A 25,417-nucleotide genomic window follows, 5' to 3' on the forward strand; every position below is an offset into this window, starting at 1 on the left:
ATTCTCTATTAAGGAAGATTCTACCTTCTGTCACTGAGACAACTAATTTTGTAGCTAAAACAAAAACTCCATAGGGATAGATTGTAAAAAGAACAAAGATTCTTGTGGTGACAGAGCATTGCACTAATATATAACACCTGAAACTAATGATTAACTCCGTACTTTATTGAATAATTTTAATGAATTTTAGTGTAGCTTCAAGACATAATACATAGTCATTTTCATATTTCTCATTTTTATAGTCATCTACAGACTGTATCTTAATGGCATTTTGAAAAAGAATGATAAAGGAATTATAAGAGTGGCTAAAATTGATCTCCCCACCCACACAGTGTGGCATATGTGACTTTAGAGTCTAAAGAATGTGTAAAACACACAACAGAAGAAGGGTTAGATGACCCTGAATTAGTAATGCCCTAAGTGATGCAAGAACTCCTATGATGAGGTACAGCACTGCACAGAGGCATCAGTTTGGCTCTGTAATGTGGTTCAACCTCAAAAGGTTTTATTAGCTTAAATAGAGTGCCTGACATGAGTATTTTTCTTTCAGTTCTGGAGCTAGCTTGGATGTCCAAAGGGTAGGCATCTCTCCACCCTCTCTACTGCATGTGTAAATAAACCCACATTCCATTAATCAATCTTTCTTCTCTTTTTCTCTTCTCATCATATCATTTCCTAACCAGGATCTTTTAGTTTCTCCTCACATGATCTCCTTTTTCTCTTGTTACAATACAGTTTCATCTCTGAGCAGAATTAATATGTTGTGTTTTTTTCCCCAACAACTGAATTCTAGATTTTGGGGGCAAGTCCTAGCTGTAGTCTTCCCATTTTCATTGATGATAGTACAGAATACAATATTATCCCTCTTATTTTTTCACAATGACAAATTTTAGTTTTGTGTATTTCAACCATGTAGTGTCTAAGTGTTATAGGTGTACCTTAAGCTACTATCATTAGGTTAAATATCTACAATGAATTGTCATGTAAAAACCAGGAGGCTAGTCCAAAACATCATTCTGGTTCCCCCAAAATTACCTATGATGATGATTTTCAAAGCTAAACAAAACTTGGTAATATGCGTATATGGAGTAATGTTACTTACCACTTAGGAATAGAACACCAGATATATTCTCTTTCTTTGCTTTATTCTCTAGATTGAGTTTATGCAAGAGAGTTCAAGGAGGTTATGTCAATACAAACACAGCAGTGTGTCTGTTTTGGCACTTGGCCAAAACAGTGTCTTTTGTGATTTAATGAAAACTTTTTTTCAGATATTATCAGCAGAAAGAAGCAATACAAATGGAGAAATATAACAATAATTAGAAGAAAATCAGATTATTACTGATTGATTTCTTTGAAGCAGCATATGCAAGTCAGTGAGAAATAGTTCACATAAAGTTCATGTTGTGAATGACAAAGTACGACTTAGTGAATAAATGCTGCATTTTAAATAGAACTGGGATAAAGGATTTTATATTCAGATAGCTAGACACATCTATTTAGATGTTATTCCAGTCATGGAAGGCTGCTAGCTCCATTGCTTCCTGTCTCTTTCTCTAGTCTTTGTTCGCCTTTCCAATTCAAAGAAAATGTTCCTGGGTCTCCCACTCCAAACGACTGCAGGAGTATTAAAACATTCTACCTTGTTTTAATGTACTGGTCCATAAAATCTCACATCGAATTGAATTCAGTGGGATGTCAGCTAGAGTAACCTTGACTTGATTACATTCTACGTTAGACAACATTTAAAAAATTATCTCTACTTGTGTGACTTACTTGCCACCAAGGAAATACATGTTAGCTTCCTTACAGTTATTTCCAAAGAGGAAAAGGAGGGAAGCAGCACTCTCCTCCTATCCCTATTAAAAATGTATGAATATAAATTTGGTAGAAATTGAAAACTGAAGAGGGAATTCTTGTTCTCAGGCTAAGATAAACATAATAATGTGCACTGAGGCCTGTAGAGGTAAGACCTCTGCATTCCTTCCACAGTATGGGGAGGAGGTTATTCTTTTTTCCTGCTCTCTTTGTTAAGGAGAATAGTATGCCTTTATGAGTTGGATTCAGAAACTAACCATTGTTGCCCAAAAGAAGTTGAGGAAAGGCACTTGGCCAGCCTTTATAAGAACACTTTCCTCAAAAAAAATCCATTTCTTTTCTTAATTCCCAACTTGGACATTGCTGTAGAAATGAAATTAGATGAAATTTTATTCATTTCTCCTTCTTTGTCACTATTAGGAAACCAACTATTATTATGAATCAGCATATGATTCATATATTGCACATTAAACATTAAAATTAGAAATCAGTTCAGTAATCGTCATATACCTGCTATGAAGGTTCACATTGATATAGAAAACCTGAAAAAATGAATTACAGAAGGATCTGATGATTCTAAGTGAATGTGTGATAAAAGGGCAATTGAAATTCCAAAAAATCAAAGACAGTAAATCAGTCTGGGGAAAAACAATTATAATTTCATATATGTAGTGACAGGCTTTAAAGATGTTCACTCTTAGGAAGGTACCTTACAGTCTTTGTGAATAAAGTTCTGAAAATAGTAATTTAGTATTTAAGGTAGTTAGGCAAATATAAAGTTATAATCCATAAAGTAGAGAATGAAACTGAAAACATCAACTACATATTCCAAGTATGGAATAGCATGTGCATTTATAAAATAAAATGGAAGAACTAGGAAAACTACAAAGAATGTTCAATTGATTAAGGATCAAATAGCAAAAGAGCTAATATAACATCTTGCTATTTACCTAATCACAGTGCTCTCTAGAAATCTTTTAAAAATGTGGAAAAATTAGATTTTTTTAAATAAGAATTTTTCCATGCTTTGATGCACAAAGAAAGTACAGTGTTTAATTACTGATTGAAGTATATAAGGTGAAACTTGACTCCACTGAAGTCAATGGAAACTTGGTAATTAGCCACATATATACATACAGTTTCTAGATTTTGAAAAACAAATTGAGCCTTTTTATACAAAAAAATGAAAAAATATATAACTAGATATGCATAAGCAAGGCTTTATAAATCAGAAATACTGTAATTCATTATGAAACATTCACTTTAATACATTTGTGATTCCTTTTTTGCCATCTGTGAGACTCCATGAGACATCAGTTACCTGTCATTTATAACCTTTACATTTCTTGATATTCCCATCTTTGGATGCAAAGCTACTGTACATATCTACTACTTTCAGTATACAGGCATTATAAAAATTACGTATTTATATCAAGGTACACAAGTGTAAGATCTTTAGGTGACCAGGATAATACAATGGACATTCATGAGGGAATACAAGAAAAGATTAAGTTATATTGGTTCAGAATTATAGGAAATGATCTTATATTCTTAAATTAAATATTTTAAGGGTTTTTTTTTTGCAGTCACCATGCAAAAGGAATGTTTTTAATTACAGTGATGTAACTTTCTGCATAGTTTCTACTAAACATGCTAGTCAACATGAAAGAAGATCCAAATATTTTAGCTTGAAAAGATAACATATCCTTAGCTGATTAGAGACAGTAGCCATATCCATTTGTAATGCTGTGTAGGGTAAACGCAGACTGTGGAGAGCTCTGTAAGATCACTAGATTGTGGTGTAATTAGGGAAACGCATGATAACATCCAGTTTAACAGGTAGGTTAGCAATTATCAGTGTTAGGGAAAAGGATATTGCAACAATCAAAATGCAAAATAATGAGAACTTGTTGTATTGGACACAATTGGTAAGACTTGGCTGGCTTTTTGAACACAAATGTCTAGGTATAGGTCTGAGTAAGAGATTCCTGGATTATGAATCTGATAGTAACAGGAAATGTTTTGTCAAAAATAATCAATAAAAAAAATTATTTGGAAATGTTGAAAGACTGCGATAAAGAGCTTGTTTTCATCCCTATGAACTTGAGCTACATCCGTAAGGTGATGTCAGAGATAAAGGAGTTAAGCAGACAGATCTCGTGTGGGGTAAAATAATCTGGGATAATCGAAATAAAGACAATATCTGTGTGAAAATTTAAGTCCATATTATTTATAAAAGCTTATTTCCTTACAGTATTGCAAATAAGCTTTTTTCCTGTATCTATGCTTTGTCATGTGATCTATGCTCTTTCATTTGGATTTATTTAAATGATAGTGCTAATCCCCAAAGTGCGTAGTATGATCAGTGCGTTATTTTAGTTAGCTTTTACTGAGCAGTGACCTCCAATTCATTCTTGTTTGTCTCTAGTCTTGCTTCCTGAACTTACACAGATCCAGTACCTTTTAAATCAAAACAGAGCTTTTTCTTCCACCTGATTTTCTGAATCTCATTCTAATTCTATTTTTTGAAACTACCTACGTATTTTTTGTTACCTCATCATCAGCTACAGAGCTATAAAATTGCATTTGTTCTGATGCAAGACTTTTCCCACTATTAAAATAGTTTGATCAGAATATGCAAGTAAATGGACAGCAGATAAAAAGAGCAATGAGGTCTAATCAAACTGTTTTAAACTATTTTAAGTGTCCTAAACTAACATCTTTTAAAGGCACTATTTCTCTCCTTTGATGATACTGGGGATTCAGATTCCCAACTTCTACTACTCTAAATTGTAAATTATTGATGGCGTTAATACACACACTATATGCTTTCTGCCTTGTCTGTGTTTAATTGCTTATTTAGGACTTCTACGCCTAACTCTGTTCAATTTTCAATCCACTCCCTTTTTTGTGTGTATAGGAACATTTTTTTGGTAAATGCAGAGATTTTCTTTCTGTATAGGGATACAGATCATCAGTGAACTCATTAGTCCCATTTTTTGCTGAGAGTTGATCCATTTATCTGTGGATTTCAGCCATCCTGGCAGCAGTTATCACTGTCACACTCAAAACCCTGTGCTCTTGGGGTGTGTGTATGTGTGCATGTGTACATACAGATATATACATATATATATATATATATCTCACATCTCAAAGGTCACATTCCTGCCATATTTGACAGATGGACTACATTATCCTTAAAATGGCCTTGTTTAGCAGCTGTCTCTGCATGTTGTAACTGCACCTTTACTAAAATGATACTGTGTAACTTAGCATAGCTCTCTTTATAAAAAAAAATATATATTTTAATGTAGTCTGATTCCAGTCAATTTTTTCCTTATTTTGATTCATGTAATTCTTTCTGCTAATTCCTGTTTTAGAATACTTATTTATTCTCCAAACTAAGTTGCCTAAATCTCTTCACTCCACTTCAAAATTCTCTTAAAAGCCCTCATGTTTGTTTGCATTATAAAGGTGCTCTCATGTATGTTTGCATTATAAAGGTGCTACATACATTAATTTTCCTCACAGTCATATATGATCAAAAAAATTGAGTAATTTATATTTTTCTCAGAAATCCAAGCTGGATGTAGCTGGAAAAAAACAACAGGGAAATAACCCCACCTCCCCAACATTCATGTAGTTTCTGTTACCTAAAGGGAGACTTTTTCTGCAGATTCGTTTTGTAACTTCAAAATGGATACATTCAACTGATGGAAAAATATAATTACTGTCCTTAAGATAATTTATCACCAAACTACATTTGTGACATCAGTCATTATGAGGTCTAATGCATGTAATTGGCAAATGTGTTTGCATCTCATACTTTATTCTAATTGACATCCACCATGTTGCTGCTGACAGCTTTTCAGCCAAGATGAATGCTCTTTGCCAAGAGCTATTACTACTTTGCTGAGGCAGCCATACATGGATACATAATAGTAAAGGTACAGAGTAAAAATTTGCTGTTTTTTACAGCTCAGGTGTCTGGGTTCACTAGTTCTGAATAGCAAGGCTCTGATATGCATCAAGTAGATCCTTGACAGTCGGATGATCTGTCACTTCTGAGGGTTTATACAGTATACCAAAAGAGGACCATTAAAATACTGAAAGGTTACCATGTGCTTTGAAGCACTGAATATAATTCATGCAAGATGAATCTTTATAAATTAAATCACTGAAGAAAAATATTTTACTAAAGAAGCCATCATTAGACATTTTCTCTCTTTAATAAAAAGATTACATTTTGTCATCAGTTCTCTTTAAAGAGGACAAAGAACTTTAATTTTATGAGTTAGGGAAGGCCATAAGAGACTTCTTAGAGACATTAAATAGCCAGCATACCTACTATAGTGACATCCTGTCAAAGCACAAATAATGGCCTGTCACTCTCGGTGGACTAAATCATGATGTATTGTTGCTCATATGTGAAGATCTTTGGTAATAAAGATAAAATAATTGCAGCTCTAGTGAGATCAGAATGTTTATATTCGTTATCTTGTCTATAATTAATTCACCCAAGAAATCTGTAAAGTTACTGAAAGCTTAGTTACAGTTAGTATAGCTGTGTTAAAGTGACTGCACAATTCAGTTATATAATCAGTATATTGAAAGCATACATTACATTCAGTTCACACAAAATAATGAACATTAAAACATAAAAACTACACATTTGGCCAGTTTCTACATACATCCGTACCTAACTATAAATCCTATGCCTACAGTTACTTGCTGCATTTCTTTTTTTCCTACATATTAAGGGATAATTTTTCCTTCTAATGGATTGCCGTGAAGTTCCTTGAACATTACAGACTACATGTGGTAAAAATCAAAACAAATGTTACAGTACAATTAAAGCAAAATCTTATGTCATACTTCAAAGATGCTAGCATATTTGACATTTCTGTCTTCAAACTTCATGCTTTTCTTTTGTAACTACATTTCCAATAATTGACAACTCAACATTTTGCTTTTTTAAAATAAATTTTCATTTCATATTAATCCATATTATAGGTGCAGTAGCCAACTCAAATGTACCTTACCTGAAATATGCTGTGGAGTGGATGGACTATTTGGGGATCATCTTCCTCCGGTTGCATCTAAATTTTATTAAAAAACTATAGTTACAAGGGAAAACAGTGGCAAGAAACTGTCCTCCTTTTCTCATTTTAACAAATCAATTTAGAGAAATGTATTTTTTTGTTTTGGTAAGCTCTAAGTGTATACAACTAAGTGTTGTTCAAACTTCCCTGGGTATTGGGTAGCAAGCCATTTTGGTATGCTCATTTCTCATAACATGCTTATAATAAGATATTGATTACATTGCTATTGCTCTAACTCTCCCTTCTCAAGCAGCATGAATTGCATCATGAAATTTTTATAGCCTCATAATAACTCATAGCTTACATATTGTTTAAAGAATTATCTATATAATATTTTCATAGTATTCAAGTGAGATATGTGGGCTTCCATAGACTGCGCTTAACATATTAATAATTTAAGTATCCATTCCCATGCAGTTTTTTCCCCTCCTTTTGGCAATTTCAGATGGTCAAGTCTTTAGAGCTTCATGCTATCAAAGCCACAGTTTCAGAAAATGTGCCATTCAATTATGCAGCAATGAAGACTAATGATTAGAATCTTCATAAAGAAAGTAGTTAGTATTTTTAAACAACAAGCATGTGTGCTACTTTTCATGTTAATAAGCCTATTTTTTCAGTTTAATTCTTATCTGTCATCTTCTCAGAGTTCTTATCAGGAATAAGCTTCATATTTTTAAGATAGTAATTGGACATCATTTTTCTACAAAGGCCAAAAAAGATGTTGTCTATAATATACATTGTACAAAAGAACTGTATTTATACTTAGAGCAAATGAAATCACCATGTCTTCTTTTAAATGGCAAAGAGTGACAGCAACAATAAATATGGTAATCTCATTATGTAAGACTCTGAAGACATGTTACTTATACTGTAAATGATATATCCCTAACCAAACCAAATGTGTCCTAAGCTTATCTTAGTAACTGTGTGGAAAACAATGGAAAAAAATGTTAGAGAGCATCAAAATAGGTATTTCTAAGATATCTAAACAATTTCTTTTAGCCTTGTGCTGGGCAACATAGAGCAACCATTCTCAAACTTCAAAATGACACTGATTTTATTCTTCCACTTTGCACCCACTTTTTCAAAACCCCATTCATCCATACACTGCATGTGTGTATTAGATATCAATACCTGAGGAGTTAAGCATGACATACGCTTAAATTATATGATAAGTATCTATATGCAAGTAGTATAGTGTTCTGCCATTTTTTTTAATTTCAAATTTTCAAATACTCTCTAAACTTGCACTTACTATAAATTTAGGCTTTATCATAGAATTATAATTTAGGTACCTGCAGGTCAAAACAGGAGGATCGCACCATGTTGCCCAGGGCCTTGTCCAGTCAAGCTTTGAACATCCCCAAGGTTGGAGATTCCACGCCCCCTCTGGGTTACAGTTGTGGTATTTAACCACCCTCATAGTATTTTTTTTTTCCTAGTACCTAATCAGAATTTCCTATCTCTTAACTTGTGTCTGTTACCTCTTATAACTGTGCACCTCTGATAAAGGTCTAGCTCCATCTTCTCTCAATCAGGTAGTTGTAGAAAGCAATCAGATCTCCCTTTGGCCTTCTCTCCTCAAAGCTCAACAGGCCCAGGTCTCTCAATCTGTCCTTGTGTGCCATGTTTTCCAGTCCCCTGACCATCTTGGTGGCCTTCTGCTGAACGCTCCAGCATGTCAATAAGTTTCTTCTACCAAGGAGCCCAAAACTGGACACTACTCCAGATGTGGTTTTAGAAGTGCCGAACAGAGGGAAAGGATGCCTTCCATGGATCTCCTGGCTACTTACTAAAACAGCCCAGGATGCAGCTGGCCTTCTTCACTGCAAGGGCACCCTGCTGACTTATGTTCAACTTACTGTCCACTAGGTCACCCAGATCTTTTTCTGCAGAGCTGCTTCCCAGACTGTTGGCCTCCAGCCTTTTCCCCTTGCTGCATGGGGTTATTCCACGCCAGATGCAGAACTCTGCACTTGCTCTTGTTGAATTGCATGAGGTTCCAATCAGACCATTTCTTCAGCCTGTTCTGGTACCTCTAAGTACCAGCCCTGCAATCCAGCTGGTTTGCTTCCCTCAATTTGGTGTCATCTGCAGACTTTCTGAGAGTGCACTCTATCCCGTCATCCAGGTTGTTCATGAAGATTGTACTGATCAACAGTACCGATTCTCTGATTCCCGAGGAACTGCCCTAGTTACTGGCCACCAGCAGGATTTTGCACCACTAATCGCAACCCTCTGATGCCAGCAGTCCAGCAAATTTTCCATCCACCTTTTCGCCCAGTCATCCAGCCCGTATCTTACCAATTTGGTGATAAGGAGACTATGTGGTACAGTGCCAAACGTCTTGCTAAAATGAAGATATACAACATCCACTGCCGCCCCTTTGTCCACAGTGCCAGTCACTCCATCACAGAAAGCAACGAGACTGGTCAAGCATGATCTGCCCTGGGTAAACCTGTGGTTGCTGTTCCCAATTGCCTTGTCTTTTGCACGTTTAAAAACAGTTTTTAAGAGGATTTGCTCCATAACCTTCCCAGGCACTGAGGTGAGGCTGGCAGACCTGTAGTTCCTTGGATCCTCCTTCGTGAAGGTGGGTGTGATGGCTGTCTTTTTCCACTCATCAGGAACCTCCCCTGGTTGCCCTGACCTTTCAGGGAGGATAGACAGCTGCCTCACATTCACATGGGCCAGCTCCTTCAACACGCTTGATTGCCCCTCATCAGGTCCCATGGACTTGTGTATGTCCAGGTGGGTTAAGTGATTCCCAACTCCTTCTGCTACTGTGAATACAGCTTCCTAGCCTGTTGGGAGGCTCGGGGACCCAGCAGTCAGAGGACAAGCCTTACCCGTGAAAACTGAGGCAAAGAAGGCAGAGCGTGTCGGTTTTTTCCCTAGGGTTTGTTCACGAGACCCCTGTCCACAGAGCAGCGGCGCCACGCACTCCTTAGTCTCTGTTTTGCAGCCGCCACACAACCTCCAAGCGGCCTGGCCGAGCCCAGAGGAGAGCGCCGGGCCCCTCCGCGCCCTGCGGCCGCGCCTCGAGTCCCGCTCCCCAGCCGGGGACCCGCCTTCCCCGGCAGCAGCCGCATGCCACGGCGCCGCTCCCAGAAGGACGGGGCGCAGAGCCCTGACGGCGCCGACCGCGACCGGCCGCCGCAGCACGGCCCGGCGCCGGGCCCCGCCCGCCAACCGCCACGCTAAAGGCTGCGCCCCGGCTCGCAGCGCTGCCTCAGCAGCGACGGGCGCCCCGCCCCCACCACCACCGCGTCCCTTCTCGCGAGACTAGGAGCCCGCCAAAACGCCTCGTGGCGGCTGGCTGCGCCGCTATTGCCGCGTGGAGCGGCCAGTGCGGGGTGAGGCGTCCTGCTAACGCCGCGAGGAAAGAAGGGTGTGGGATCCCCGTGAGTTTTGTAAAGAAGCTTTTTTTTTTTCTGTGTGGGGATTTGGTGGTTATCTTCAGAAATATGGGCGTTTTCAGAAATGCTCTGTAATTCCTGGGTCTGTTCTTTTGGTCTACTAAAGAATTTTCCGTCTTGAACTGAGTAATTCAAGAGATGCAGTCGGTGGTTAGGCATAAACAGTGCATAGGAGGGAGAGGTTAATTAGAGCTTGTGTTAAGTCTAGCTAGTGCAGCTTGTAGGAAATGTAACCAAGTTGAGGGAGGCTAGTAAGCAAAATTAAGTGTATGCAGAAGAACCGTGAGACATGATTCTTCTGCTTTGTCACAGTGGAAGAACTTTAGAAAATGGTAAAATATTTTATTTTGCAGGCTAATGTTTTGCAGTGGTAAAGAGAATTTAAAGGAGAGTTAAAGAAGCCCAAACTTGGAAGAGGTTTCTTTTAGGTTAGGATGTTCAGTATTTATTTATTTTGGATCTTTGTGAAGGATGTGGGATAGAAGGTTAGTGATCTGCTGCTGGAAGATAAGTAATGCAGAACAGGAGACCAGAATGAACAGATAGTTTTATGTCTCTATTTTGATAGAAATTACTTATCTGGGATGCTATTATTGTGGAAGTAGAACTATAGGGCTCAACTGCCTTCTTTGGAGATGCTTCATGTGTTGGGGGTAGGGTATTAACCCCAACAAAAAAAAAAATAACCCAAGAAAGTATTATGAAACAATCTGTTGTAATGCTTAAAATAAAACACAGATGTTAATGTAGTTTTCTCACAAGGAATAGGGTGATATTTCTCATTGTTTTTGTGCCAAAAACTCTACTATCCCATGGTCAAAGGCATCTTTTAACCAGAAGACTGCATGAGAGACTTCAGTGCATTACTTCTAGATTTATATTCCAAATATTCTATACTCTTCCACATGTGTGCTTTTTTTTTGGTTTGTTTTGTTTTTAAATACTGTGCTAGAAGCATACAGTATGCACTAAGGAAAGTTCCAGTCAATAATTTCCATCACAAGATTAAAGAACACAAATTAAGCTGATAGGCCAAACAGGAACAAGAGCTGGGAAGGAAGAAGAAAGGCAAAACTGAGAGTAGTGGAGAAGCTGAAAGATACAGGAGACAAAAGCAAACAAGATCATTAGTTGCCATGGATGTGTAATTCATTAATTCATGTGAGAGGTAGCCTGATCAATGCCCACATCCTCCATCAGTTTATGTGGCGGGGAAAGGAACACCGAACAACGTGACAATATTAAGCTTATTTTGTTAAGTGGATCAAGTGAGGGATAGGCTCTGTCAGAGATGTGTTTGCATGCACATGTGTGTGCATACACACACATGCATGTATGTGCACATGCATGCACATACATACACACTGAGTTAACTGAGACCTGCCCCAGTTACCTGCCAGTGACTTGGCTCATTTGAACCTGAGGAAATGCAACACCTACTCTGACTGGTCTCAGATTCATCTGTTTTTGTGTTTTGTGATCTTTCCTCAGGTAGAAGACTTTAGTAATCTGTATTATCTGAATATTCCTGTACCTCTTATTTAAGGAGCTTGACCCAGTGACTGTTCTAGATTTCCCCAAATAGGAGCATCCATTTCAAAAATAATTTGTATTCAAAAAACCAAAATAATCAACATTTTCTTGTTTAGCTATATTGAAAGAACAGAAAAATCCATTCTCTGTATGAAAATTATGGCAAACTAAACTAAAGAGCTAAAGATACTGTTACTCAGAGAACAAATCTTAATTGGAAGGTCAAAGGAAATGGATAAATCTTCGTACAGTTGGATCACCCCTTAAAAAACAAAACATAAACAATTAACCTGTCTCATGTTCTGTTAGCCATTTTATGTAACTAGTACATAGAACACTGCAGAAGATTCAGAGCCTGCGATGATGAGTGATATAGTAGAATTTTATGCTGTGGCTTTTGCTATCAAAACAAATTAATTAAACAGAAAGTCATGCCTTCTGTTAGGAAAAATCAGTACAGATTGCCTGACTGCAAGGCTGTATCATCTAGAAACAGTGCTGTCTTGATCTTATGCGGAGACAATCATTTGTGTGTTTTTTAAAGGCAGATATGTGTGCATGGAAAAAAAAAAACAGAAAATCTTTACAAGAGATGTAGTAACAACATATTTAAGAACTTAAGGATGGTGAAATTTCAGAAATTTGGAGGGCAAATACAATGCCTGAATAAATATCCAAAGAATTGTAAATCAGTTTTCTTAACTGAATTTCAAAGAGAGACTTAAAACAATTTATCAAACTATTCTTTCTAAGTACCTGTAAGAGATGGTGAGAATGAGCTACCAGCATAGATTTGTAGGGAACAAGTCAGTCCAACCCTGTCTCACTCAAAAATGATGCAGCAAGCCTTAAGAGGTAGAGATATGACATAACTGGAATTTAGTAAACTGTGTTTTTCAAAGTCTTGCATGACATCCTCTTAAACAAGCTAGGGAACTATGGTCTAGATAGGACTGCTCTGAAGTTAGTGTACAACTTTGGGGAAAAAATTGCATTTATTATTTGTTCACAGTCACTCTGGGGAAAGAAGTTAAGTGAATTCCACAACAGTCTGTACCAGGTCTAGGACTGTTCCACAATTTCAGTGGTAGCTTGGGTGATATAATAAAGACAACTCTTGCCGCAGTCATATCGGAAAACAGGGTTCAAGCTCAAAATAATTACAGTAAGTTTCAGAAACAATAGAAAATAATAGACATATAGTTTGGTAAGAACAAGCACAAGCACCAAGATAAGAGTACCTAACTGCACAAATACAAGATGGGGAATGGCCTCTAACCCTTCAGGAAAGAACATGGTGAAAGCATGTTCACCATGCCATACTGTTACAAGCATAGCCAGTTTTGGACTTCTTGCTTTCTTACACAACTGTTTGCCCTTCCTTGATATCAATAGTAGCAGAGCTCAAGTAGTAAAAGGACCTGGCGGAGATCCTTTGGCAAATCTCAAACATTTTATGTATTGCGGCATGATATCTACCTACCCTGTTACAGAGTTGATAACCTGTGGCAGAGGCACAAGGGACAGACTTGAAGGCAGAATATCTGAAACTGTTAAAACTAGATCAAGTAGTTGATCTTTTTTTCTACAGATCTTTGGGAGCCGAACGTGTAAGCAGCCAGCTAGTTAAAGAGAGATTGAACAAGCATTTGTCAGTACTGGTTTAGGTCTGAAGCAAGGTCCAGCTCAGCTGTTTCCTATAAGAAATGTTATGACATCTGAACAAACGCTCTTAAAAAGGTAACAGGAATAAGACCTTAAGTCATTTTTTGTAGAATTCTGTCAAAGTTATTAATAGGAACCAGGAGAAGAAATAGCAGCTTTTTCTCCTGTTTCTTAACTCTTATTTGGCCTTTCAGCAGAATTAACTGTTGTTAAAACGGAGATGACTGTTTGTTCTACAAATTTGGTCTTATTGTTCTCCGTACTGATTGAAAACCTAGTTATGCTGTTTTGGAAAGCTCTACCAGTTCCCTCTGTGGTCATTATGCTTCTCCTCTCAGACCACCAGATGGCTGTTTAGGCATAACAATAACAGCTGTTTGATTCTACTTGCCAGCCATGAGATCGAAGAACTCTGGAATCACTTGGGTACTACAGGCATAAATGAGGGCAAAATTTAAACTTTTATCTTCTATAATGTGATAATTATATCTTGAGGGAAAATAGTGCAGACTTTGCAATAAATTATTGCTCAACATAATCTCCTAATTCTAATGATTTAGTTTGTATTATTTTCTGTATATATTTGTGCTTATTCTGTATTGGTTATTTCCTAGGTGTATCTCTGGAAGGACAGAAAATTAAACAAAAGAACAGAATACACTCTGGATTTTCTTCCTATGTACAGTCTACACTGATTGAAGTGCTGAATCCACTCATAGGACCAGCTTACTGTAAGTAGGGGCCAACAGAATGAAACACATTTTGTAAAATGTTGTTGGGTTCCTGGGTAATTCAGTACTCTACCAGGGAAGCACTCCCATACATTTATGTGCATGCAAATTATTAGGAGAACAATGAGGAGGGTAAAAACATTTTCTTACTGATGTTCCCCAAAGTCTTTTCTGAAATTAAGTTTGAGAAGGGAAAACTGAGATTCACAGAAACTATTGGCCAGGTTTCAGAAGTGGTAACCCTCTATATGAGAGGCTGAAGCCTAAGCATCTGGTCCTGTGATACTTAAACGTAATCCGTTTTGAATGAACACACAATGGTCTGAGAAAAGACAAATCTTAAAAAAGTCATAAGGCAAGAAAAGGAAGAAGTAGAATTACAAAAAGAAGGAGTTATAAAGGGAGTGATGTTTACTTTGTTCCTGTCACCCTTTCTCTGTGTCACCAGGACTAACAACCAATCATAATCTCTTCCACTGTCTTTCAGTTTTTTAATTATTATTGGGTAGTACAGCTTCAAGGCATTGACACTAACAGACACAGGAATCCTTACTGTCCGTGGTTATTCTTAGTTATGTACCTATCAGTTATATCAGGGGACACAGAAAAATTAATTCTGAGATGGTCAGAATGAGAGTCAGAGAGAATCTGTTGTGATTGGTAAAGTGACTGGTGAATAAAGATTTTTAAAACTGAATTTTACCAGAGTGATACAAGCTAAGATGTAAACCTATTTTTTGTTAAAGGATTGAACAGATGATTTGAGATATTTTGAATTTGCAAGTAATCAAGTGTACAGATGTGTGTTTTTGGCTGTCTTCAGTTATTTGTAATAGGTATTTGAGTTGGCACACTAGTTTTCTGGATTCATAGTTAGGAATTTAACACACAAAAACCTGCTACCATAGATGCTTTGTGATTTATTAGCTGAAAAAGATTAAATGTAAGAGGATTTTGTATTGGTTTATTTGATAGACTATGTTTATATGGTTGAAATGTGTACACATGCAAGTTCTTATGGATAATAAAAATAGTGTCCTAGTTAGGGCATAATATACCTATATGCACTTGAAATCACTGAAATTCAGATGTTGACATTAACTGGAATAGTCAGTGCAAAGTAACTGAAATGTGACTAACGATTAACAGAAATGAGAATTTTTGTTGTATTGGGTATTTGACAGTCTATCAGGGTCAAATAGATCAGTATAATTTTGGCACTTTATTTTCTATCATCTCATGATATTTCTGCATCTACTGAAAGTTTTTCACGGTTCTTGAATATGCAGTAGTACTATAAGTTGCTTTTGCTGACTTTTTGCTTGAAGTTGACTTTTTGGAGGGATCTAGGGATTACAGCTTGCCATCTGTTGCTTAATTCTCTATACATTTCTACTGCATTGAATGGATAATACAGGCTTTTTAGCCTGGCTATATTATTTAGAAATAGAAGGCAAGGCTTATGTAATCAAGCAGTGTAAGGACATATTGGTGCTCATCTGTTTATATCTGCACTTATTACCTTTGAACTTGGGGAATGGTGGGGGTATTTTGAAAGAGGGGGAAAGGTATCAACCTAAATTCCTACAAGTTTGATGGCTTGTGGCTGAGCAGAGAGAAGATACAGTCATATACAGACAATGTCTTTAGTGTAAGGCCAAACTATATTGGTCAGCGGAGAATACACGGGGTAGTAAAATATTACAATTGTCTCTATCACGGGAAAAAATTGAACAGGTCTTAACAACTTAGTAGGCACTAACTACATTGCCTTGTATAAGCATTCAGCTACCTTGTAAATCTGTCAGAAACAAGGTGTCATCTGTTTTCCCATGCTTAGTAAAAATCCTTGCTTCTAGTGGCTAGTTTCAGTGTTGTGATGAAAGAGCACCTTTTTTCAAAGCTTTTCAGCTTGAGTAGTCAAAAACAGATGCTCCTAGTTGTATGTCTATACTGTATTCTTTGTAGCCGCATGGAGAGAGGTAGGAGGAGAAACTGAGCACTGAGTTAGGTGAATGAACTCTACCTTTCAGTTGCTGTTTTAGACATGTTTGTGATGCTTCAATATTGTGGTAGTTTTTAAGAGCAGAACTCTTCATCAGTGGTAAATATTTGTATGTATGAACTAACTGACGTTCATATAATCAAGCATAGTTCAATTTACTTAAACATGTAAATAGGCTCTTTTATGAGTCCCTGCTTGTGACTGGTACGCAACATTCCACATGGTAAGTTAGGAAACTTACAGTAATCGACATATAATATTGAAACAGATTGTCCAATACATTTATTTCTTTCACAAAAAGTGATCGATTTTAATTGTCAAATTCTGTATTGTTTTCTCATTGAACTGAAAGTATACTTACTAAAACAGCTGTGACACTAAAGTCTGGTGTGTTAAAATTTAATCATTTCTTTTGTCAAAGACACAAATCATGAGATTAACTGAAGAATCATTGTTAAATTTAAAGTGCAAGGTAGTGGGAACACAAAATGCTTTATGATGAGTTTTTGTCAATCTGTATGATTTTTCAGTTAAGCAGTCATAAATCAAGGAATATTGTATTTTTTGAGGCTCATTAAAGAGACACTATACATTAGAATAGTGAGGCAGTCAGCATAATGAAATGATGAATGCCTATAACTATCTGTATGTAAATGATGTGAGACAGATTTGCTGGTGCTACAGAGGAGAATAACAATCTATTTGACAGTTCCCTGTAGGTGCTACTTCTGGATACAAGTGACAGATGTTAAATGTAAACCTCTTCAACTGCAAGCACTTATTAGCACTCAGTGGGGAAAAAATGGCAATATAGAATAAGACAAATAGCAGATAATGTCATTTAAATAACTTTGTTCTTACAAAGCTTTGTTGCTAATGTATTAAAGTCTGGGGAGGCTGGTTTTCTTGTTTGTTTTCACTGAAAAGATCAGGTATATAAGGGGAAGCTTCTGGAATTTAGAAAATTGTCATTTCAAACAAACATGAAAAATCACTCAATATTTTGGGAACACTTGATGGAAAATACAAAACTTCCATCAACGAACACCTTTTTTAGTAAATATTTATCAAATCCTTGTTATCTGTGATAAAAGCCAGCACTGTGTTTATTTGCTGCTATTACTTGATTGACCAAATTAATTTCAATTGTTGTTTTTATTTCTTTCTTTTTTCATGTGATAGAATGGAAGACTTTTTTTTTTTTTTTAAGATCTATGATTTTTATGGAAAAAGGGCAGAAGCAGTTAATGAAACCAAGCAAGCAATAGCAAATAATTTTTAGGACATCTTGCAGTTTTATTTCTAGGTCATTTGTTTGAGGCCTAGTCTGAGATGCTACTCCTAAAAGTATAAAATATTAATCTAAGTGAAATTCACATTTCAGTAGTAATCCAACTTTTCAACAGAGATCAGCATTAAAGTAGTTCAGGAGACTATTGGAAACACTTGATTTATCGCTCATACTACTTTGTAATATATTAGGTTAGAGATTTATATTTCTTTAAAGTATGAAGTCTAGACACATGCATTGATTTTTCAAATTGTCAGAGCTTACTCTAAAGTTTTTTTTTTTTTTGGTGACAGCCTGTCCTCACAAAAAAAATTTTTCTATCTACCAGCCAAACTACTGCTCGAAAGAGTAGAAATCAAACCAAAACTAAGAGCAATGTGATGATAAATGTCTATGTATTTAGCCTCCATACTGCCTGTGTCTTTTAGTATTATGAAATCTTTGACACTGTTTGTGCTTTCTCTGTGTTACCTTTTGTCAATTGCTAAAGCTACCTTGTGTTGCTTGCACTGAATCTCTTAGGAACTTTGTACTTCACTGCACCATTGCAGATTAGTAATCCTTTTTTCATGGTGTTCAATTATCAGCCACATATGCACCGTGTCTGACTTACTCAACATATTTATTGTTCTCCTGGCTATGGTGCTTGCTAATTTGTTTCTTTATTGCTTTGCTTTGAATAGGGAATATTCATCTTCTATGCCCTGTATTCTTAGAAGAATAGCTAAAGTTCATTCCAATATACTTTTTGCCATGAGTTCTCGTGTTGCAATTCAGGTGTACTAGCAATTTAGCATCTAGTTTATCAAGATGTCTTCCTCACATCTTGATCTATATCCATGTAGAATAGCCTCAACTTCAAAAGCGTAGAATGTAAATATCATGCCAGTGGGGAAAGGAGAATAAAGATAGACTTTTAAAAGAACTTGAGCAGTAATCTGTGACTTTAACAGCCTTCTCACATAGCCAGACTTTGGATGTAATACAGAGTTCATAAATCCAGGAAATGTAGTTTGGTCCTATTAGCCTAACCTCCTTAAATGAATACAGGGTTTAAACCTATTGCTGAATTTTATCTTCTTCTCTCTGTGAGATAATAGAGTTGCAAACAAGAGATAGTCAATCACAGCAGACAGAAGATTTTTCTGTGCATGTAGGAGTTCAGTATCTTTCTTCTCAGATGTCCCATAATCCCACTTACACCAGATGCCACAATATTAGTGGGGGCTTTTTTCCCCTAAATTTTTTTTTTAAGACTCTCTTGCCTACCTGGTTGGTTCGGCCTCTGAAATGTTGTGAGGAAAGTGAAAACATCTAAAACTATACTGATAATTAGAAACAGAGAGGAGGAGGGAAGAAAGAAGAAAGCATTCTCTTTACTGTGCTAGGCTGATTAAAGAATTGTCCAGGTGACATTAAGAGAAGTTAATGAATGGGGTAATGTTCATGAACTGTGGTTAGTGTTAAAATCACATTTCCCAAAGAGACAAGAGTGTGATGGAAATTAATTTCTTGGAACAGAATTGCAGGCACTTACTAGAAAAGCATGCGCTTGTCATATTTTGTACTTTGATTATAACAAAATAGAGTGCCTTATTCATTGGCAAAGTTTGATTATGGTGTATCAGCATGGCCTAGCCTCAGAGGACTTGGTTTCATTTCCTTCAAGCTCATTGTAATTTTTTTGAAGTATGGTACTTGCCTGAAGTTAGATCTTACAGCAATTATAGGAGTTCAGGGGAGAGGTAATTCTACCACCTCAGAGAACAGGATTAGAAAAAATAGTTGTTAAGAAGCTATGGCAATGTCATGCTTTATCATCTGATTGTGTTTGTCAGACGTCTGCCATGATGTCACTAAGCTGCCAAGATCTCTTTGACAAAATTGGGTCAGTGGCTATACCTTAAAAAAAAAAAAAAAATCGTTCCAGATACTCTATTGAGGCCTCCTAAAATTGTATCGATTTTGGACATTCTTATACCCAAAAATGGATGAACAAAACCAACTTTTTTCTTTCAGCCACTTAGAGCTTCTGTGATGCCAAACATAATAACTAAGGTCACAGAGGTCAGAGATGACTGCATCTGGAATTGACTTCTGTCCCTACCTCTGAGATTGGTCCCATATGGTCCCATATGATGCTGTGAAAATTACTAAAAAACAGCCTTTTACCAGTGTTCCTTAGTTGCATGACTAAATATTGTAATACATACAAAGTACAGAATCAGAAATGAGAATTTGCTTCAGTGTTGTTTCAGGGTTTTTTAATACATTTATAAAGCACAGACAGTAATATCAGAGAACCATACAAAATTTTTTTGAAGTGTAATAAATCTTCATTCAGAATGTGGATTTAATAGTGTGCAGTTAGTAGGCATCAAGCCACTCCTCGTACAAGAAAGATGAAACAAAATATCTAATATGTCATTTTTTTCAGTGGCCCTGTCTGAACAGGAACTAAGTAATGTGAGAATCTTCTGTGGAAATGTGCGTGTGTTCATTATGATCACAAGCTGTAGAGAGAAAATAAAGTTGCTCAGAGATTTTGTAGTTTTTAACTATTTGACATTACAGCTGTAATGTGATTTTCATACTGGGAGCTTTTTCCAGAGAGGATATACATATGATATTTGTGTTTTAAATACATTGAGTAAAACACATTTTATTTCTATTTTAAAAGACTTAATTTATTTGATGAATCAATGATTGTAAATTATTCATTCAGCTCTAAATAAACACTATGTATACATATGTAAATATAGACTATATATACTGTATAGTCTCTGAATACACACCAAGTGTATACAATATCCATGTATCTATAAATAGAGACTAAATATACACTATATAAATAAACAAGATATCTTTATTTTTAGAAAAAATAACCTAACCACAGGTGAATAATTTATGATATAATGTAATTGCTTCTGGGATGTTGAAAAAATCCCTTTGAAATGACTGACTGAACTTTTTTGGCTAATTGGAAAGCATACTGAAACGTAAATGTTACATTGCCTCATTACCTGTGTTTAGCATAAATAATAAATTAAACACAATGACATCTCTCTAAACTGCTGAAAATTAATTCCTGATGCAATATCTTCTTTTAAAATATTGTAACTCAAATCACCAAGCAAAAATCTTACTAAAGAAAATTAAAATGAGAATGCCTATATATGGTAGTGTGAGAGATTTACTGCACTGTCATTATTTAAAATCTACTCCTCAGTTGTACTAGAGTACTTGAGTAATTTTTAACTAAGCTTAACTTTACACAGATATCAGATTTCATTTTTATATTTCTGTGTATATAAGTTAAAGCTGAATAGTGTTTTACAAATAACTAGAATCCAAATTTTAAGTCTAGTACTTTTGTCTATTATTAAATTTATCTGAAATTATGACTTTATTAGTTGTAAAAAAATGTTGAAATCTCTTGCATACTGTTTCTCTTTTATTTAAAGTAAACCCACTGCAGAATGTTCAGTGGTGCTCATCCAACAATTTCAGCTTTTTTAAGATCGAGATAACATGTAAAGATGTTGAATGACAGTTGTATGAGCTGACTTCAGCTGTGTAAATGTGCCAGGAGAATGCAAAACTAAAATATAAATACAATATATAATAGTGTTTCACCATAGTCTCTTTTCAGTAGTCAGAGTTAAAGCAATTGTAGTTTGTAATTTATTACACTTGCAGTATTTTTCACCAATAATATTTTGGATCAACTGAACTGTTACAATCAAAATGCTTGTAGGTTTAACAAATACAAAAATTAAAAATGTCTTACAAGTCCATTCAAGGAGACTTGGCCTCTCTCCAGCTTTTGCAGGAATCATTTAGAATTTTGCTTGTATAAGGACATTCTGACTGAACCAAAAAGATTATCTTCACAAGTGGTGTCAAAATAAAGAACAGCAGTGCTCATTTGAGTGAAAGGATGGGGGGTAGGAAGCATTTGTCTAGGCAATCTTTTAAACAGATGTGTTGGATAACTTTCATTTATGTAATTATCTGTACTAAATATCACTAAGATCCAAAAATATGAATCTATGTATGGATCTGCTTATGCATGTTATGCGTGTGGTTTTTTAAATCTAATTTTTAGATCATGAAACTTGAAAATTTTTACATAGTCAGCAAAATATCCCAGTCATGCAATGCTATGCAGCTGAAATGGGCCTAAAGGTTACACATCAATTTAGGAGAGAACTCCCTTTGAATAGGAGGCTGAAATCTGTTCTTCAGTCCTTTCAACATCAAAGTCCAACCTTACAGTAACAGTGAAAGGAGACTCATAAGGGTTGGAATGAAGGTGATGCAGAGGTAGTTGATCTTTCACTTATGCTTTCAAAATTTGGAAACCGAGCAGCAGGAACCTCCATAAGTTGTTACTCTCTCCCATTTGTCAGTTTTGTGCTTTGCCTTTTTAATAAGCAGACTACAGTTTTAGAACTTCATTGCCAAACAAGCAATGAAAGTTAAGGCAAGTCTAACAATATGGAAATGAGTAATAGTATTATCTTAAGACTTTTTAAGATTTCAAGAATATAGTGTATATTTAGTCTCAAAACAGTCATTTGTTTTCCATTTTGAGATAAAGCAGAATTTTTTCCATAGTGGCTTTTTGTGAGGAGAAAATAGAATGACAAAAAGATGATTTATGACAGGTACTGAAAATACTGGGGACTGAGCAATTGGATTGCAATATATTTAGGTTTCCTCTTCAGCCATTGTAAAATTTTGACATTCAAAATTGAGGCTGAAGGTGAAGGATTGTGGAGAAGACACAAAGTAAAATTGTAACTAAATATGAGAATACAATAGAAAAGAATAAACAATGGAAAAATATGTCTTAGACACTGTTGAAGAGGGTGAGATGAAGGGATGCTTGAAAGAGAGAAAGATAATGAGAGAGAAAAAAATTTTTTTGTCTTAATTTCAGATACTGCCATAACCTGAGGCAAACTGTTTGACATTGCAAAGCAGAAGCAATTATCTATTTTACTGAAGTGATTTCCACCTGAAAGGGATGGAAATTAGAAAATGAAAGGATGAAAAAACTGGCTTGGAAATACCATACTAGAAAGAATGTATTTAAAGTGTAGTAAATCCAGCTGAGATTCATCATTTGGTAGGAATTTTAAAAATAGCATACAGAATTTTGCTAAAATATTTTCAAATATAATTAAACATACAGATATACATATTTTATATGCTTTGTATATTTTTCATCCATCTGTATATGCACCAGTTTTTTTAGATGTGTATGTTTTATCACATACTATACCCACCATTGGTAAATGATTTCCATTACCGATGTTTATTTTTCTGGAGAACTTTCTCTGCAAAAGCTTTAATAATGTTTTTCTCTTCACAATTGCAGTTTACCTTTATATTTGAGTGATAAACCTATAATAGTCCCCTTGCAGCATAAGTAGTTGCTTAGTAGCCTACAATACCTCACGTTTTCCCCTTTTATCTACTGCACCAGGCAAAGCTAGGTTGAACGAATACATAATATTTTAGTTTTTTAAATGAATTACAGAAGGGGACAAGAAGGAGGGTGGGAGGAAGGAAAAAAAATAAAAATAGCTTAGATGAAAAGAAGGCTGTGACTTTCATATTAATTTCTGAAATGAAACAGGTTAGCTTTTTTGTAATCTAATAAAGGTTATTCCACTTGATAGGACATGAAAGAGTTTGCCCAAATTCTATTAAGAAAAGTAGTTTTAGATGTGCAAGATTGTGGAGGGGATATTTTATCTGATATCCCTTATAGACACTCTCTATTTTAGTAGATTTATTTCTATGGTAAATGACTGAGAAAAACAGAGTCCACTTCTCTCTCCTTTCTGAGGGGATTTGATTCTACATTTTCCACAAGAGTAACTACCAGGCTACATATTTTTCTGGGAAGGAAAGAGTAGTCTGTAAGTTTTCCTAAAACCTACATTTCTCTACTGTATATAAATAACCTTTAACTTTCTCTGGAGCAGAAACAAGAATGACTGCCAAAAACTTAGTCTTTTCTGTGCACTTTCTTTCTGTACCAAGTAGTGCTTGGGGAATGAACAGTTGCAGCAGCTGGGATTATGGAAGAGTCATCTCACGATATTCAGTATCTGAATTAGGCAGAGTCTGAATTTGAAAATGGATTTCTCACTGCTGTGGTAATTGTGTGGGGTTTTTGTTTTGTTTTGTTTTCCCCTCTAATGACCATTTTATAAACTCTTCTTGAATGCTGAGTCTTCTGCTTCTCCCTATGTATATCAAAGATTTTTTTGTTCAACTAGAAAAACTCCAGAATGAATCATCATGAAAAAGCAAAAAAAACCAGACAAAAAAACACTCTACCAAAAGTGCGTTTGGTCTTTATGGGAAAAGGAAGAAAAAGAAACTTTTGAAGTATTACATGGGCATTCTAGTAGTAGTAGATACTTAATCACATTGAGTATCTTTCTTTGAAAGTCAAAAAGACAAAAACCTGCAAATGGAAAACTTCAGACATAACTGTCCTGGGATTATCGATGTTTTAAAATGGAAGGTTCATTTCTGGTTTTGCCTGGATTATCTCTTACTGGGAAGAGAAAATATGATAGTTTCTTCATATCTCAAAGCCTGTTGCCTTCCCAAGATCCCTATGAAATGTGGAGTGAAAAACAAAGCAAAACAGAATGAAAGCCAGTGTCATGAATAACTGGGGGAGGGCGGAGGGAGGGGGAAGACTGAAGGAATCTCATTTCCTTTAATTCTCCTAAACTCTGCCTTATCCTTTTAAGTTATTGAAAAATATCACCTGTGTAGTGATGGTCTTCCAAGGATGACAGTAATTCTAGATAAAGTATTTTGCTGTCAATGAAATTCTGTATCAGTATCAGATCATTGTGGTGCCATATTTTTATTGCTGACTTGATACCATTTAAATGTTTGAATAGACTGGTCAAACCTGATGATTAGGAACTCAGAGCAGAGTATTTCTAGCTGTGCATTATGCTGTGACAAAGGTTCCTTAGTCTTTTTTTCAGGTTTCCTTACAGACAGACTCTAAGTGTTATTACCTTTTCCATTTTGCAACTTCATTCACAGAGCTTGTATTCTTAGACTTTTCTTTCCTTACAAATATATTTTTTTGATAGGAAAACTAGAAGAAAATAGAAATTGTTATTTCTTCCTTAAGGCCGAAGATATGCTGGATTTGATGGTTGCTAGAGGTATCTGTCAGAAATTGCTACTGTGGATGGTCTGCTATGTCATGATTCTAACGAAGATTTCAGTATAATAAAAGTGTATGACAACTCTGACAGCTGTCACCTGGGTTCCAGTAAAGACTTTATACCATTAAAAAGCTGAAGAGGAGGGAGGGAAAGGCAATTAATATGGCCGACATATTTCTGTAACCCATTATAAGAAGGAACTTATTTTTATTTGAGTTGGAAAATATTATGTGTTTAAGTCTGTTGCTCATGCAGAAAAAATATTTTACCCAAATTATTTTGTTTTCCATTTGTGAATAGTATGTGCCACCTGACTCATTGAGCAAACCAAGTTCAAACTCAGTACTGACCAACCTTCAATGTTACTGGAAAGCTTATGTTACGCATTAAGCTATGGAATTCTGTTAATAGTACTAATACTGAATTTGTTACATATGTTGAAAGAGATGTTTGGAGCTCTTGAAATAAGAAAATTTTGAAAAGCATGCATACACAAATCCATTAATCATCATCCATATCACCTGAATAGAGTAAAAGAGGCAAGACTGTAATAGCACATGAGGTTTTCAGAATAAACAAGTATACAGAAGTTTTCAAGATGATGAGTTTTATGGCTGCTAAGATCAAAAAAGCTGT

At 35.7% G+C, this 25,417-nt stretch overlaps 1 protein-coding gene across 3 annotated transcripts in view; it reads left to right on the forward strand.

The window, feature by feature from the left end:
- Positions 1 to 25,417, forward strand: part of TENM3 (teneurin transmembrane protein 3) — a 1,359,158-nt gene that overhangs the window by 44,480 nt on the left and 1,289,261 nt on the right. For all 3 annotated transcript variants that reach the window (XM_064510997.1, XM_064510998.1, XM_064511002.1), the window contains exon 2: positions 14,152 to 14,268. The gene's annotated coding sequence lies outside the window, so the exon portion shown is untranslated. The remainder of the gene's footprint in view (positions 1 to 14,151; positions 14,269 to 25,417) is intronic.

Source organism: Dromaius novaehollandiae, chromosome 4 (genome assembly GCF_036370855.1).
Source record: "Dromaius novaehollandiae isolate bDroNov1 chromosome 4, bDroNov1.hap1, whole genome shotgun sequence".
Classification (NCBI taxonomy): Eukaryota; Metazoa; Chordata; class Aves; order Casuariiformes; family Dromaiidae; genus Dromaius; species Dromaius novaehollandiae.